The sequence below is a fragment of the Stegodyphus dumicola genome, chromosome 8 (genome assembly GCF_044657685.1).
Source record: "Stegodyphus dumicola isolate Sdum_Otavi_A_Nest chromosome 8, ASM4465768v1".
Taxonomy (NCBI): domain Eukaryota; kingdom Metazoa; phylum Arthropoda; class Arachnida; order Araneae; family Eresidae; genus Stegodyphus; species Stegodyphus dumicola.
Window position 1 is genome coordinate 127533019 of NC_140775.1, and position 19687 is coordinate 127552705.

Here is a 19687-nt window from a genome sequence, read left to right on the forward strand (position 1 = left end):
TTTATTCTAAAGTTTATCAACTTTGTAGACACATGACCCCGTCACCTTCTCAAAGGCCATTTCGTATGGAATGGGACCCTTTTGGTTTATTCTTTTGAGAAAATAAAAAATAAAAAACTCTATAATCATCTCTCTATGACCTTCACAAACACTCATTTCGTTATCATTTTTTTTTATTTTAGAATTCATCAACCTTGTTCCTCCTCCTCCCCTCTCTCTCTCTCTCTCTCTGAGGAGTCTATATAAACGGATCGCCAGCGAGCTCTTGTTCATATCAGACGAGTGTTTCGCCTTGAGAACGGAAAAAAAAAATACAAAAGCCATGCTGCTCAAACTGGAATATAACGATGACTATTACGTGCACGCGTATGTGGATCTAGGATTCCTGTACTGGAATGCCAAAGATATCTTGACTCTCTTACCTACGAACGTCTCGCATACGACGAGTGTTCTCCAAGTCTTTTTTCCTAATCGACACCATTTTCTTCGACTAGGCGATTTGGACAACTACTCCAAAGAATGGGGTCAACCGAACCAGATTGTCCTCACTTCGAATGAAGCGGCCTTCGTCGCTTCGAAATCCCTGCATAACAAGTCGCTCTTCCTTTGGATGTGTAAAATAATCTGGAGACCTCTGACGAAAATTGAGGAGGACGGGGAAACGTATATCACCCTCCGAGAGACTGTGCAAGACGAACAAGAAAGGAAAAAGAGTCCTCTCTTTTTCATCACTCAATTCGGGATCCATCATCTCCCCAAAATCATCCAGAGACATCAAGCCTTCTTTGAAAAGTATCAGAAAGAGGACGATGGTGATGGTGATGATGATGATGATGATGCGATATGGTCTCCAGTCGCTTAAAGAAGGGGAAACGTTCTCCGCTTTCCCTATTCCATAGACTGGAGAGTTGAATCAGGAGACCAAAAAAATGGGTCTTGGAAGAAATGAGTGCATTTCAAAATGCATTCGATTCCTTCCGAGACCCATTTTTTGGGCCACTCTCTCCTCCAATATTGGGAGAGAGAGAGAGAGAGAAAAGAAATTTATCATCTCCTGTCCACCCAAAAAAGAAACTATGTATTTTTGTTTTTCTGGATGCGGCCGAATTTGTAGAGGAATCACCCAGAAACCGGCCCTCAAGCCCATTTTCAGACTATTTCTATACATATTCGGTCATCAAGATGGTCCGGGGACGACTTTGTTTGGACATCATTTCTATATAGATGGTGAAATTTGTATAGCCATTTCTATAGAATCTCAGAGAAAACTAAAAGCGAGATTGCAAAAAAAGAAATAGCCTCCAGTGAACACAATTCCAAAGACAGTGGATAGGAAAAGTGAAGAGTTGAAAGTGAAAGTCGAAAAACGAAATGGGATCGGCTAGGAAAAATTTCTGAGCTCAGAAAAAAATTCTGAGATGTAAAAAAAAAAAAAAAAAAAAAAAAACTTTTTGTTAATTTTTATCATGTCTTCTAGACATGATAAAAATTAACTCACCCCCCTTTTGTCTGGGAATGTTGTCTCCCACTTTCTAAAAATAGACCATGACTCATCCTTTTAAATTCCAAGAAAAGACTGGGTTCTGGTCTATTTTTAGAAACGGTGAGACAACATACCCAGACAAAAGGGGGATGAGTTAATTTTTATCATGTCTAGAAGACATGATAAAAATTAACAAAAAGTATTTATAATATATATTATATAATATATATATATTATATATTTTTTCTTTTTTTTTCTGACTCAGAATTTTTTCTCGGCTCTCAGAAATTTTTCCCAGCCGATCCCATTTTGCTTTTTGACTTTCACTTTCAATTCTTCTCTTTTCTATAAAAGTATTCCACGTTTTTGTTCAGAATAATACGGGCTGTTGAAAAGGCAATATGTCTGGTCATCAAGATGGTCCGGGGACGACTTTGCTTGAACTCCGCCCCTCCCCTCCAAGCCCATTTTAAGTATATTTCTATACAAATTCGGTATAAAATTCTCCGGGGACGACTTTGTCCGGAGACGACTCTATCCGGGGACGACTCTGTTTGGACTCAACCATGACGTCATTTTAATATAGTGGAATGTGTATAGAAATAGTCGGAAAAAGGACTCGAACGCCCGTTTTCAGTATATTCCAATACAAAATTGGCTGTCCACAAAATAAAAAAAAAGACATCATTTTTTTCTTGGATCGAGCTCCACTTGTATTGAAATATACTGAAAACAACGTGAATGCCCGTTTTCAGTATATTCCAATACAAAATTGGCTGTCCACAAAAAATAAAAAAAAAGACATTTTTTTCTTGGATCCAGCTCCATTTGTATTGGAATATACTGAAAACCAACGTGAACGCCCGTTTTCAGTATATTCCAATACAAAATTGGCTGTCCACAAAATAAAAAAAGACATCATTTTTTTCTTGGATCCAGCTCCACTTGTATTGTAATATACTGAAAACCAACGTGAACGCCCGTTTTCAGTATATTCCAATATAAAATTGGCTGTCCACAACATAAAAAAAGACATCATTTTTTTCTTGGATCCAGCTCCACTTGTATTGAAATATACTGAAAACCGACGTGAATGCCCGTTTTCAGTATATTCCAATACAAAATTGGCTGTCCACAACATAAAAAAGACATCATTTTTTTCTTGGATCCAGCTCCACTTGTATTGAAATATACTGAAAACCAACGTGAATGCCCGTTTTCAGTATATTCCAATACAAAATTGGCTGTCCACAAAATAAAAAAAGACATCATTTTTTTCTTGGATCCAGCTCCACTTGTATTGTAATATACTGAAAACCAACGTGAACGCCCGTTTTCAGTATATTCCAATATAAAATTGGCTGTCCACAACATAAAAAAAGACATCATTTTTTTCTTGGATCCAGCTCCACTTGTATTGAAATATACTGAAAACCGACGTGAATGCCCGTTTTCAGTATATTCTAATACAAAATTGGCTGTCCACAACATAAAAAAAAGACATCCTTTTTTCTTGGATCCAGCTCCACTTGTATTGTAATATACTGAAAACAACGTGAATGCCCGTTTTCAGTATATTCCAATACAAAATTGGCTGTCCACAAAAAATAAAAAAAAGACATTTTTTTCTTGGATCCAGCTCCATTTGTATTGGAATATACTGAAAACCAACGTGAACGCCCGTTTTCAGTATATTCCAATACAAAATTGGCTGTCCACAAAATAAAAAAAGACATCATTTTTTTCTTGGATCCAGCTCCACTTGTATTGTAATATACTGAAAACCAACGTGAACGCCCGTTTTCAGTATATTCCAATATAAAATTGGCTGTCCACAACATAAAAAAAGACATCATTTTTTTCTTGGATCCAGCTCCACTTGTATTGAAATATACTGAAAACCAACGTGAACGCCCGTTTTCAGTATATTCTAATACAAAATTGGCTGTCCACAACATAAAAAAAAGACATCCTTTTTTCTTGGATCCAGCTCCACTTGTATTGTAATATACTGAAAACCAACGTGAACGCCCGTTTTCAGTATATTCCAATACAAAATTGGCTGTCCACAACATAAAAAAAAGACATCATTTTTTTCTTGGATCCAGCTCCACTTGTATTGTAATATACTGAAAACCAACGTGAACGCCCGTTTTCAGTATATTCCAATACAAAATTGGCTGTCCACAAAAAATAAAAAAAAAGACATTTTTTCTTGGATCCAGCTCCATTTGTATTGGAATATACTGAAAACCAACGTGAACGCCCGTTTTCAGTATATTCCAATACAAAATTGGCTGTCCACAAAATAAAAAAAGACATCATTTTTTTCTTGGATCCAGCTCCACTTGTATTGTAATATACTGAAAACCAACGTGAACGCCCGTTTTCAGTATATTCCAATATAAAATTGGCTGTCCACAAAAAATAAAAAAAAAGACATTTTTTTCTTGGATCCAGCTCCATTTGTATTGGAATATACTGAAAACCAACGTGAACGCCCGTTTTCAGTATATTCCAATACAAAATTGGCTGTCCACAAAATAAAAAAAGACATCATTTTTTTCTTGGATCCAGCTCCACTTGTATTGTAATATACTGAAAACCAACGTGAACGCCCGTTTTCAGTATATTCCAATACAAAATTGGCTGTCCACAAAAAATAAAAAAAAAGACATTTTTTTCTTGGATCCAGCTCCATTTGTATTGGAATATACTGAAAACAACGTGAATGCCCGTTTTCAGTATATTCCAATACAAAATTGGCTGTCCACAAAAAATAAAAAAAAAGACATTTTTTTCTTGGATCCAGCTCCATTTGTATTGGAATATACTGAAAACCAACGTGAACGCCCGTTTTCAGTATATTCCAATACAAAATTGGCTGTCCACAAAAAATAAAAAAAAAGACATTTTTTTCTTGGATCCAGCTCCATTTGTATTGGAATATACTGAAAACAACGTGAATGCCCGTTTTCAGTATATTCCAATACAAAATTGGCTGTCCACAAAAAATAAAAAAAAAGACATTTTTTTCTTGGATCCAGCTCCATTTGTATTGGAATATACTGAAAACCAACGTGAACGCCCGTTTTCAGTATATTCCAATACAAAATTGGCTGTCCACAAAAAATAAAAAAAAAGACATTTTTTTCTTGGATCCAGCTCCATTTGTATTGGAATATACTGAAAACAACGTGAATGCCCGTTTTCAGTATATTCCAATACAAAATTGGCTGTCCACAAAAAATAAAAAAAAAGACATTTTTTTCTTGGATCCAGCTCCATTTGTATTGGAATATACTGAAAACCAACGTGAACGCCCGTTTTCAGTATATTCCAATACAAAATTGGCTGTCCACAAAATAAAAAAAGACATCATTTTTTTCTTGGATCCAGCTCCACTTGTATTGTAATATACTGAAAACCAACGTGAACGCCCGTTTTCAGTATATTCCAATATAAAATTGGCTGTCCACAACATAAAAAAAGACATCATTTTTTTCTTGGATCCAGCTCCACTTGTATTGAAATATACTGAAAACCAACGTGAACGCCCGTTTTCAGTATATTCTAATACAAAATTGGCTGTCCACAACATAAAAAAAAGACATCCTTTTTTCTTGGATCCAGCTCCACTTGTATTGTAATATACTGAAAACCAACGTGAACGCCCGTTTTCAGTATATTCCAATACAAAATTGGCTGTCCACAACATAAAAAAAAGACATCATTTTTTTCTTGGATCCAGCTCCACTTGTATTGTAATATACTGAAAACCAACGTGAACGCCCGTTTTCAGTATATTCCAATACAAAATTGGCTGTCCACAACATAAAAAAAGACATCATTTTTTTCTTGGATCCAGCTCCACTTGTATTGTAATATACTGAAAACCAACGTGAACGCCCGTTTTCAGTATATTCCAATACAAAATTGGCTGTCCATAACATAAAAAAAAGACATCATTTTTTTCTTGGATGCAGCTCCATTTGTATTGAAATATACTGAAAACCGACGTGAATGCCCGTTTTCAGTATATTCCAATACAAAATTGACTGTCCACAACATAAAAAAAAGACATCATTTTTTTCTTGGATCCAGCTCCATTTGTATTGAAATATACTGAAAACCGACGTGAACGCCCGTTTTCAGTATATTCCAATACAAAATTGGCAGTCCACAAAATAAAAAAAAGACATCATTTTTTTCTTGGATCGAGCTCCACTTGTATTGAAATATACTGAAAACCGACTCAAACACCCGTTTTCAGTATATTCCAATACAAATTGGCAGTCCACAAAATAAAAAAAAGACATCATTTCTTTGTTGGATCGAGCTCTATTTGTATTGAAATATACTGAAAACCGACTCAAACACCCGTTTTCAGTATATTCCAATACAAATTGGCAGTCCTCAAAATAAAAAAAAGACATCATTTTTTTCTTGGATCGAGCTCTATTTGTATTGAAATATACTGAAAACCGACTCAAACACCCGTTTTCAGTATATTCCAATACAAATTGGCAGTCCACAAAATAAAAAAAAGACATCATTTTTTTCTTGGATCCAGCTCCACTTGTATTGTAATATACTGAAAACCAACGTGAACGCCCGTTTTCAGTATATTCCAATATAAAATTGGCTGTCCACAACATAAAAAAAGACATCATTTTTTTCTTGGATCCAGCTCCACTTGTATTGTAATATACTGAAAACCAACGTGAACGCCCGTTTTCAGTATATTCTAATACAAAATTGGCTGTCCACAACATAAAAAAAAGACATCCTTTTTTCTTGGATCCAGCTCCACTTGTATTGTAATATACTGAAAACCAACGTGAACGCCCGTTTTCAGTATATTCCAATACAAAATTGGCTGTCCACAACATAAAAAAAAGACATCATTTTTTTCTTGGATCCAGCTCCATTTGTATTGTAATATACTGAAAACCAACGTGAACGCCCGTTTTCAGTATATTGCAATACAAAATTGGCTGTCCACAACATAAAAAAAGACATCATTTTTTTCTTGGATCCAGCTCCACTTGTATTGTAATATACTGAAAACCAACGTGAACGCCCGTTTTCAGTATATTCCAATACAAAATTGGCTGTCCACAACATAAAAAAAAGACATCATTTTTTTTCTTGGATCCAGCTCCATTTGTATTGAAATATACTGAAAACCGACGTGAATGCCCGTTTTCAGTATATTCCAATACAAAATTGACTGTCCACAACATAAAAAAAAGACATCATTTTTTTCTTGGATCCAGCTCCATTTGTATTGAAATATACTGAAAACCGACGTGAACGCCCGTTTTCAGTATATTCCAATACAAAATTGGCAGTCCACAAAATAAAAAAAAGACATCACTTTTTTCTTGGATCGAGCTCCACTTGTATTGAAATATACTGAAAACCGACTCAAACACCCGTTTTCAGTATATTCCAATACAAATTGGCAGTCCACAAAATAAAAAAAAGACATCATTTCTTTGTTGGATCGAGCTCTATTTGTATTGAAATATACTGAAAACCGACTCAAACACCCGTTTTCAGTATATTCCAATACAAATTGGCAGTCCTCAAAATAAAAAAAGACATCATTTTTTTCTTGGATCGAGCTCTATTTGTATTGAAATATACTGAAAACCGACTCAAACACCCGTTTTCAGTATATTCCAATACAAAATTGGCTGTCCACAACATAAAAAATAGACATCATTTTTTCTTGGATCCAGCTCCACTTGTATTGTAATATACTGAAAACCAACGTGAACGCCCGTTTTCAGTATATTCTAATACAAAATTGGCTGTCCACAACATAAAAAAAAGACGTCATTTTTTTCTTGGATCCAGCTCCACTTGTATTGTAATATACTGAAAACCAACGTGAACGCCCGTTTTCAGTATATTCCAATACAAAATTGGCTGTCCACAACATAAAAAAAAGACATCATTTTTTTCTTGGATCCAGCTCCACTTGTATTGTAATATACTGAAAACCAACGTGAACACCCGTTTTCAGTATATTCCAATACAAAATTGGCTGTCCACAACATAAAAAAAAGACATCATTTTTTTCTTGGATCCAGCTCCATTTGTATTGAAATATACTGAAAACCGACGTGAATGCCCGTTTTCAGTATATTCCAATACAAAATTGACTGTCCACAACATAAAAAAAAAGACATCATTTTTTTCTTGGATCCAGCTCCATTTGTATTGAAATATACTGAAAACCGACGTGAACGCCCGTTTTCAGTATATTCCAATACAAAATTGGCAGTCCACAAAATAAAAAAAAGACATCATTTTTTTCTTGGATCGAGCTCCACTTGTATTGAAATATACTGAAAACCGACTCAAACACCCGTTTTCAGTATATTCCAATACAAATTGGCAGTCCACAAAATAAAAAAGAGACATCATTTCTTTGTTAGATCGAGCTCTATTTGTATTGAAATATACCGAAAACCGACTCAAACACCCGTTTTTAGTATATTCCAATACAAATTGGCAGTCCTCAAAATAAAAAAAAGACATCATTTTTTTCTTGGATCGAGCTCTATTTGTATTGAAATATACTGAAAACCGACTCAAACACCCGTTTTCAGTATATTCCAATACAAATTGGCTGTCCACAACATAAAAAAAAGACATCCTTTTTTCTTGGATCCAGCTCCACTTGTATTGTAATATACTGAAAACCAACGTGAACGCCCGTTTTCAGTATATTCCAATACAAAATTGGCTGTCCACAACATAAAAAAAAGACATCTTTTTTTCTTGGATCCAGCTCCACTTGTATTGAAATATACTGAAAACCGACTCAAACACCCGTTTTCAGTATATTCCAATACAAATTGGCAGTCCACAAAATAAAAAAAAGACATCATTTCTTTGTTGGATCGAGCTCTATTTGTATTGAAATATACTGAAAACCGACTCAAACACCCGTTTTCAGTATATTCCAATACAAATTGGCAGTCCTCAAAATAAAAAAAAGACATCATTTTTTTCTTGGATCGAGCTCTATTTGTATTGAAATATACTGAAAACCGACTCAAACACCCGTTTTCAGTATATTCCAATACAAATTGGCAGTCCACAAAATAAAAAAAAGACATCATTTTTTTCTTGGATCCAGCTCCACTTGTATTGTAATATACTGAAAACCAACGTGAACGCCCGTTTTCAGTATATTCCAATATAAAATTGGCTGTCCACAACATAAAAAAAGACATCATTTTTTTCTTGGATCCAGCTCCACTTGTATTGTAATATACTGAAAACCAACGTGAACGCCCGTTTTCAGTATATTCTAATACAAAATTGGCTGTCCACAACATAAAAAAAAGACATCCTTTTTTCTTGGATCCAGCTCCACTTGTATTGTAATATACTGAAAACCAACGTGAACGCCCGTTTTCAGTATATTCCAATACAAAATTGGCTGTCCACAACATAAAAAAAAGACATCATTTTTTTCTTGGATCCAGCTCCATTTGTATTGTAATATACTGAAAACCAACGTGAACGCCCGTTTTCAGTATATTGCAATACAAAATTGGCTGTCCACAACATAAAAAAAGACATCATTTTTTTCTTGGATCCAGCTCCACTTGTATTGTAATATACTGAAAACCAACGTGAACGCCCGTTTTCAGTATATTCCAATACAAAATTGGCTGTCCACAACATAAAAAAAAGACATCATTTTTTTTCTTGGATCCAGCTCCATTTGTATTGAAATATACTGAAAACCGACGTGAATGCCCGTTTTCAGTATATTCCAATACAAAATTGACTGTCCACAACATAAAAAAAAGACATCATTTTTTTCTTGGATCCAGCTCCATTTGTATTGAAATATACTGAAAACCGACGTGAACGCCCGTTTTCAGTATATTCCAATACAAAATTGGCAGTCCACAAAATAAAAAAAAGACATCATTTTTTTCTTGGATCGAGCTCCACTTGTATTGAAATATACTGAAAACCGACTCAAACACCCGTTTTCAGTATATTCCAATACAAATTGGCAGTCCACAAAATAAAAAAAAGACATCATTTCTTTGTTGGATCGAGCTCTATTTGTATTGAAATATACTGAAAACCGACTCAAACACCCGTTTTCAGTATATTCCAATACAAATTGGCAGTCCTCAAAATAAAAAAAGACATCATTTTTTTCTTGGATCGAGCTCTATTTGTATTGAAATATACTGAAAACCGACTCAAACACCCGTTTTCAGTATATTCCAATACAAAATTGGCTGTCCACAACATAAAAAATAGACATCATTTTTTCTTGGATCCAGCTCCACTTGTATTGTAATATACTGAAAACCAACGTGAACGCCCGTTTTCAGTATATTCTAATACAAAATTGGCTGTCCACAACATAAAAAAAAGACGTCATTTTTTTCTTGGATCCAGCTCCACTTGTATTGTAATATACTGAAAACCAACGTGAACGCCCGTTTTCAGTATATTCCAATACAAAATTGGCTGTCCACAACATAAAAAAAGACATCATTTTTTTCTTGGATCCAGCTCCACTTGTATTGTAATATACTGAAAACCAACGTGAACACCCGTTTTCAGTATATTCCAATACAAAATTGGCTGTCCACAACATAAAAAAAAGACATCATTTTTTTCTTGGATCCAGCTCCATTTGTATTGAAATATACTGAAAACCGACGTGAATGCCCGTTTTCAGTATATTCCAATACAAAATTGACTGTCCACAACATAAAAAAAAAGACATCATTTTTTTCTTGGATCCAGCTCCATTTGTATTGAAATATACTGAAAACCGACGTGAACGCCCGTTTTCAGTATATTCCAATACAAAATTGGCAGTCCACAAAATAAAAAAAAGACATCATTTTTTTCTTGGATCGAGCTCCACTTGTATTGAAATATACTGAAAACCGACTCAAACACCCGTTTTCAGTATATTCCAATACAAATTGGCAGTCCACAAAATAAAAAAAAGACATCATTTCTTTGTTAGATCGAGCTCTATTTGTATTGAAATATACCGAAAACCGACTCAAACACCCGTTTTTAGTATATTCCAATACAAATTGGCAGTCCTCAAAATAAAAAAAAGACATCATTTTTTTCTTGGATCGAGCTCTATTTGTATTGAAATATACTGAAAACCGACTCAAACACCCGTTTTCAGTATATTCCAATACAAATTGGCTGTCCACAACATAAAAAAAAGACATCCTTTTTTCTTGGATCCAGCTCCACTTGTATTGTAATATACTGAAAACCAACGTGAACGCCCGTTTTCAGTATATTCCAATACAAAATTGGCTGTCCACAACATAAAAAAAAGACATCTTTTTTTCTTGGATCCAGCTCCACTTGTATTGTAATATACTGAAAACCAACGTGAACGCCCGTTTTCAGTATATTCCAATACAAAATTGATTATCCACAACATAAAAAAAGACATCATTTTTTTCTTGGATGGAGCTCCATTTGTATTAGAATATACTGAAAACCGACTCGAACGCCCTTTTTCAGTATATTCCAATACAAAATTGGCTGTCCACAACATAAAAAAAAGACATCATTTGTTTCTTGGATGGAGCTCCATTTGTATTGAAATATACTGAAAACCAACGTGAACGCCCGTTTTCAGTATATTCCAATACAAAATTGGCTGTCCACAAAATAAAAAAAAGACATTTTTTTCTTGGATCCAGCTCCACTTGTATTGTAATATACTGAAAACCAACGTGAACGCCCGTTTTCAGTATATTCCAATATAAAATTGGCTGTCCACAACATAAAAAAAAGACATCATTATTTTCTTGGATCCAGCTCCACTTGTATTGTAATATACTGAAAACCAACGTGAACGCCCGTTTTTAGTATATTCCAATACAAAATTGGCTGTCCACAACATAAAAAATAGACATCATTTTTTTCTTGGATCCAGCTCCACTTGTATTGTAATATACTGAAAACCAACGTGAACGCCCGTTTTCAGTATATTCCAATACAAAATTGGCTGTCCACAACATAAAAAAAGACATCCTTTTTTCTTGGATCCAGCTCCACTTGTATTGTAATATACTGAAAACCAACGTGAACGCCCGTTTTCAGTATATTCCAATACAAAATTGGCTGTCCACAACATAAAAAAAAGACATCATTTTTTTCTTGGATCCAGCTCCACTTGTATTGTAATATACTGAAAACCAACGTGAACGCCCGTTTTCAGTATATTCCAATACAAAATTGGCTGTCCACAACATAAAAAAAAGACATCATTTTTTCTTGGATCCAGCTCCACTTGTATTGTAATATACTGAAAACCAACGTGAACGCCCGTTTTTAGTATATTCCAATACAAAATTGGCTCTCCACAACATAAAAAATAGACATCATTTTTTTCTTGGATCCAGCTCCACTTGTATTGTAATATACTGAAAACCAACGTGAACGCCCGTTTTCAGTATATTCCAATACAAAATTGGCTGTCCACAACATAAAAAAAAGACATCCTTTTTTCTTGGATCCAGCTCCACTTGTATTGTAATATTCTGAAAACCAACGTGAACGCCCGTTTTCAGTATATTCCAATATAAAATTGGCTGTCCACAAAAAATAAAAAAAAAGACATTTTTTTCTTGGATCCAGCTCCATTTGTATTGGAATATACTGAAAACCAACGTGAACGCCCGTTTTCAGTATATTCCAATACAAAATTGGCTGTCCACAAAATAAAAAAAGACATCATTTTTTTCTTGGATCCAGCTCCACTTGTATTGTAATATACTGAAAACCAACGTGAAAGCCCGTTTTCAGTATATTCCAATACAAAATTGGCTGTCCAAAAAAAATAAAAAAAAAGACATTTTTTTCTTGGATCCAGCTCCATTTGTATTGGAATATACTGAAAACAACGTGAATGCCCGTTTTCAGTATATTCCAATACAAAATTGGCTGTCCACAAAAAATAAAAAAAAAGACATTTTTTTCTTGGATCCAGCTCCATTTGTATTGGAATATACTGAAAACCAACGTGAACGCCCGTTTTCAGTATATTCCAATACAAAATTGGCTGTCCACAAAAAATAAAAAAAAAGACATTTTTTTCTTGGATCCAGCTCCATTTGTATTGGAATATACTGAAAACAACGTGAATGCCCGTTTTCAGTATATTCCAATACAAAATTGGCTGTCCACAAAAAATAAAAAAAAAGACATTTTTTTCTTGGATCCAGCTCCATTTGTATTGGAATATACTGAAAACCAACGTGAACGCCCGTTTTCAGTATATTCCAATACAAAATTGGCTGTCCACAAAAAATAAAAAAAAAGACATTTTTTTCTTGGATCCAGCTCCATTTGTATTGGAATATACTGAAAACAACGTGAATGCCCGTTTTCAGTATATTCCAATACAAAATTGGCTGTCCACAAAAAATAAAAAAAAAGACATTTTTTTCTTGGATCCAGCTCCATTTGTATTGGAATATACTGAAAACCAACGTGAACGCCCGTTTTCAGTATATTCCAATACAAAATTGGCTGTCCACAAAATAAAAAAAGACATCATTTTTTTCTTGGATCCAGCTCCACTTGTATTGTAATATACTGAAAACCAACGTGAACGCCCGTTTTCAGTATATTCCAATATAAAATTGGCTGTCCACAACATAAAAAAAGACATCATTTTTTTCTTGGATCCAGCTCCACTTGTATTGAAATATACTGAAAACCAACGTGAACGCCCGTTTTCAGTATATTCTAATACAAAATTGGCTGTCCACAACATAAAAAAAAGACATCCTTTTTTCTTGGATCCAGCTCCACTTGTATTGTAATATACTGAAAACCAACGTGAACGCCCGTTTTCAGTATATTCCAATACAAAATTGGCTGTCCACAACATAAAAAAAAGACATCATTTTTTTCTTGGATCCAGCTCCACTTGTATTGTAATATACTGAAAACCAACGTGAACGCCCGTTTTCAGTATATTCCAATACAAAATTGGCTGTCCACAACATAAAAAAAGACATCATTTTTTTCTTGGATCCAGCTCCACTTGTATTGTAATATACTGAAAACCAACGTGAACGCCCGTTTTCAGTATATTCCAATACAAAATTGGCTGTCCATAACATAAAAAAAAGACATCATTTTTTTCTTGGATCCAGCTCCATTTGTATTGAAATATACTGAAAACCGACGTGAATGCCCGTTTTCAGTATATTCCAATACAAAATTGACTGTCCACAACATAAAAAAAAGACATCATTTTTTTCTTGGATCCAGCTCCATTTGTATTGAAATATACTGAAAACCGACGTGAACGCCCGTTTTCAGTATATTCCAATACAAAATTGGCAGTCCACAAAATAAAAAAAAGACATCATTTTTTTCTTGGATCGAGCTCCACTTGTATTGAAATATACTGAAAACCGACTCAAACACCCGTTTTCAGTATATTCCAATACAAATTGGCAGTCCACAAAATAAAAAAAAGACATCATTTCTTTGTTGGATCGAGCTCTATTTGTATTGAAATATACTGAAAACCGACTCAAACACCCGTTTTCAGTATATTCCAATACAAATTGGCAGTCCTCAAAATAAAAAAAAGACATCATTTTTTTCTTGGATCGAGCTCTATTTGTATTGAAATATACTGAAAACCGACTCAAACACCCGTTTTCAGTATATTCCAATACAAATTGGCAGTCCACAAAATAAAAAAAAGACATCATTTTTTTCTTGGATCCAGCTCCACTTGTATTGTAATATACTGAAAACCAACGTGAACGCCCGTTTTCAGTATATTCCAATATAAAATTGGCTGTCCACAACATAAAAAAAGACATCATTTTTTTCTTGGATCCAGCTCCACTTGTATTGTAATATACTGAAAACCAACGTGAACGCCCGTTTTCAGTATATTCTAATACAAAATTGGCTGTCCACAACATAAAAAAAAAGACATCCTTTTTTCTTGGATCCAGCTCCACTTGTATTGTAATATACTGAAAACCAACGTGAACGCCCGTTTTCAGTATATTCCAATACAAAATTGGCTGTCCACAACATAAAAAAAAGACATCATTTTTTTCTTGGATCCAGCTCCATTTGTATTGTAATATACTGAAAACCAACGTGAACGCCCGTTTTCAGTATATTCCAATACAAAATTGGCTGTCCACAACATAAAAAAAGACATCATTTTTTTCTTGGATCCAGGTCCACTTGTATTGTAATATACTGAAAACCAACGTGAACGCCCGTTTTCAGTATATTCCAATACAAAATTGGCTGTCCACAACATAAAAAAAAAGACATCATTTTTTTTCTTGGATCCAGCTCCATTTGTATTGAAATATACTGAAAACCGACGTGAATGCCCGTTTTCAGTATATTCCAATACAAAATTGACTGTCCACAACATAAAAAAAAGACATCATTTTTTTCTTGGATCCAGCTCCATTTGTATTGAAATATACTGAAAACCGACGTGAACGCCCGTTTTCAGTATATTCCAATACAAAATTGGCAGTCCACAAAATAAAAAAAAGACATCATTTTTTTCTTGGATCGAGCTCCACTTGTATTGAAATATACTGAAAACCGACTCAAACACCCGTTTTCAGTATATTCCAATAGAAATTGGCAGTCCACAAAATAAAAAAAAGACATCATTTCTTTGTTGGATCGAGCTCTATTTGTATTGAAATATACTGAAAACCGACTCAAACACCCGTTTTCAGTATATTCCAATACAAATTGGCAGTCCTCAAAATAAAAAAAAGACATCATTTTTTTCTTGGATCGAGCTCTATTTGTATTGAAATATACTGAAAACCGACTCAAACACCCGTTTTCAGTATATTCCAATACAAAATTGGCTGTCCACAACATAAAAAATAGACATCATTTTTTTTCTTGGATCCAGCTCCACTTGTATTGTAATATACTGAAAACCAACGTGAACGCCCGTTTTCAGTATATTCTAATACAAAATTGGCTGTCCACAACATAAAAAAAAGACGTCATTTTTTTCTTGGATCCAGCTCCACTTGTATTGTAATATACTGAAAACCAACGTGAACGCCCGTTTTCAGTATATTCCAATACAAAATTGGCTGTCCACAACATAAAAAAAAGACATCATTTTTTTCTTGGATCCAGCTCCACTTGTATTGTAATATACTGAAAACCAACGTGAACACCCGTTTTCAGTATATTCCAATACAAAATTGGCTGTCCACAACATAAAAAAAAGACATCATTTTTTTCTTGGATCCAGCTCCACTTGTATTGAAATATACTGAAAACCAACGTGAACGCCCGTTTTCAGTATATTCCAATACAAAATTGATTATCCACAACATAAAAAAAGACATCATTTTTTTCTTGGATGGAGCTCCATTTGTATTAGAATATACTGAAAACCGACTCGAACGCCCTTTTTCAGTATATTCCAATACAAAATTGGCTGTCCACAACATAAAAAAAAGACATCATTTGTTTCTTGGATGGAGCTCCATTTGTATTGAAATATACTGAAAACCAACGTGAACGCCCGTTTTCAGTATATTCCAATACAAAATTGGCTGTCCACAAAATAAAAAAAAGACATTTTTTTCTTGGATCCAGCTCCACTTGTATTGTAATATACTGAAAACCAACGTGAACGCCCGTTTTCAGTATATTCCAATATAAAATTGGCTGTCCACAACATAAAAAAAAGACATCATTATTTTCTTGGATCCAGCTCCACTTGTATTGTAATATACTGAAAACCAACGTGAACGCCCGTTTTTAGTATATTCCAATACAAAATTGGCTGTCCACAACATAAAAAATAGACATCATTTTTTTCTTGGATCCAGCTCCACTTGTATTGTAATATACTGAAAACCAACGTGAACGCCCGTTTTCAGTATATTCCAATACAAAATTGGCTGTCCACAACATAAAAAAAGACATCCTTTTTTCTTGGATCCAGCTCCACTTGTATTGTAATATACTGAAAACCAACGTGAACGCCCGTTTTCAGTATATTCCAATACAAAATTGGCTGTCCACAACATAAAAAAAAGACATCATTTTTTTCTTGGATCCAGCTCCACTTGTATTGTAATATACTGAAAACCAACGTGAACGCCCGTTTTCAGTATATTCCAATACAAAATTGGCTGTCCACAACATAAAAAAAAGACATCATTTTTTCTTGGATCCAGCTCCACTTGTATTGTAATATACTGAAAACCAACGTGAACGCCCGTTTTTAGTATATTCCAATACAAAATTGGCTCTCCACAACATAAAAAATAGACATCATTTTTTTCTTGGATCCAGCTCCACTTGTATTGTAATATACTGAAAACCAACGTGAACGCCCGTTTTCAGTATATTCCAATACAAAATTGGCTGTCCACAACATAAAAAAAAGACATCCTTTTTTCTTGGATCCAGCTCCACTTGTATTGTAATATTCTGAAAACCAACGTGAACGCCCGTTTTCAGTATATTCCAATATAAAATTGGCTGTCCACAAAAAATAAAAAAAAAGACATTTTTTTCTTGGATCCAGCTCCATTTGTATTGGAATATACTGAAAACCAACGTGAACGCCCGTTTTCAGTATATTCCAATACAAAATTGGCTGTTCACAAAATAAAAAAAGACATCATTTTTTTCTTGGATCCAGCTCCACTTGTATTGTAATATACTGAAAACCAACGTGAAAGCCCGTTTTCAGTATATTCCAATACAAAATTGGCTGTCCACAAAAAATAAAAAAAAAGACATTTTTTTCTTGGATCCAGCTCCATTTGTATTGGAATATACTGAAAACCAACGTGAACGCCCGTTTTCAGTATATTCCAATACAAAATTGGCTGTCCACAAAAAATAAAAAAAAAGACATTATTTTCTTGGATCCAGCTCCATTTGTATTGGAATATACTGAAAACAACGTGAATGCCCGTTTTCAGTATATTCCAATACAAAATTGGCTGTCCACAAAAAATAAAAAAAAAGACATTTTTTTCTTGGATCCAGCTCCATTTGTATTGGAATATACTGAAAACCAACGTGAACGCCCGTTTTCAGTATATTCCAATACAAAATTGGCTGTCCACAAAATAAAAAAAGACATCATTTTTTTCTTGGATCCAGCTCCACTTGTATTGTAATATACTGAAAACCAACGTGAACGCCCGTTTTCAGTATATTCCAATATAAAATTGGCTGTCCACAACATAAAAAAAGACATCATTTTTTTCTTGGATCCAGCTCCACTTGTATTGAAATATACTGAAAACCAACGTGAACGCCCGTTTTCAGTATATTCTAATACAAAATTGGCTGTCCACAACATAAAAAAAAGACATCCTTTTTTCTTGGATCCAGCTCCACTTGTATTGTAATATACTGAAAACCAACGTGAACGCCCGTTTTCAGTATATTCCAATACAAAACTGGCTGTCCACAACATAAAAAAAAGACATCATTTTTTTCTTGGATCCAGCTCCACTTGTATTGTAATATACTGAAAACCAACGTGAACGCCCGTTTTCAGTATATTCCAATACAAAATTGGCTGTCCACAACATAAAAAAAGACATCATTTTTTTCTTGGATCCAGCTCCACTTGTATTGTAATATACTGAAAACCAACGTGAACGCCCGTTTTCAGTATATTCCAATACAAAATTGGCTGTCCATAACATAAAAAAAAGACATCATTTTTTTCTTGGATCCAGCTCCATTTGTATTGAAATATACTGAAAACCGACGTGAATGCCCGTTTTCAGTATATTCCAATACAAAATTGACTGTCCACAACATAAAAAAAAGACATCATTTTTTTCTTGGATCCAGCTCCATTTGTATTGAAATATACTGAAAACCGACGTGAACGCCCGTTTTCAGTATATTCCAATACAAAATTGGCAGTCCACAAAATAAAAAAAAGACATCATTTTTTTCTTGGATCGAGCTCCACTTGTATTGAAATATACTGAAAACCGACTCAAACACCCGTTTTCAGTATATTCCAATACAAATTGGCAGTCCACAAAATAAAAAAAAGACATCATTTCTTTGTTGGATCGAGCTCTATTTGTATTGAAATATACTGAAAACCGACTCAAACACCCGTTTTCAGTATATTCCAATACAAATTGGCAGTCCTCAAAATAAAAAAAAGACATCATTTTTTTCTTGGATCGAGCTCTATTTGTATTGAAATATACTGAAAACCGACTCAAACACCCGTTTTCAGTATATTCCAATACAAATTGGCAGTCCACAAAATAAAAAAAAGACATCATTTTTTTCTTGGATCCAGCTCCACTTGTATTGTAATATACTGAAAACCAACGTGAACGCCCGTTTTCAGTATATTCCAATATAAAATTGGCTGTCCACAACATAAAAAAAGACATCATTTTTTTCTTGGATCCAGCTCCACTTGTATTGTAATATACTGAAAACCAACGTGAACGCCCGTTTTCAGTATATTCTAATACAAAATTGGCTGTCCACAACATAAAAAAAAGACATCCTTTTTTCTTGGATCCAGCTCCACTTGTATTGTAATATACTGAAAACCAACGTGAACGCCCGTTTTCAGTATATTCCAATACAAAATTGGCTGTCCACAACATAAAAAAAAGACATCATTTTTTTCTTGGATCCAGCTCCATTTGTATTGTAATATACTGAAAACCAACGTGAACGCCCGTTTTCAGTATATTCCAATACAAAATTGGCTGTCCACAACATAAAAAAAGACATCATTTTTTTCTTGGATCCAGGTCCACTTGTATTGTAATATACTGAAAACCAACGTGAACGCCCGTTTTCAGTATATTCCAATACAAAATTGGCTGTCCACAACATAAAAAAAAGACATCATTTTTTTTCTTGGATCCAGCTCCATTTGTATTGAAATATACTGAAAACCGACGTGAATGCCCGTTTTCAGTATATTCCAATACAAAATTGACTGTCCACAACATAAAAAAAAGACATCATTTTTTTCTTGGATCCAGCTCCATTTGTATTGAAATATACTGAAAACCGACGTGAACGCCCGTTTTCAGTATATTCCAATACAAAATTGGCAGTCCACAAAATAAAAAAAAGACATCATTTTTTTCTTGGATCGAGCTCCAC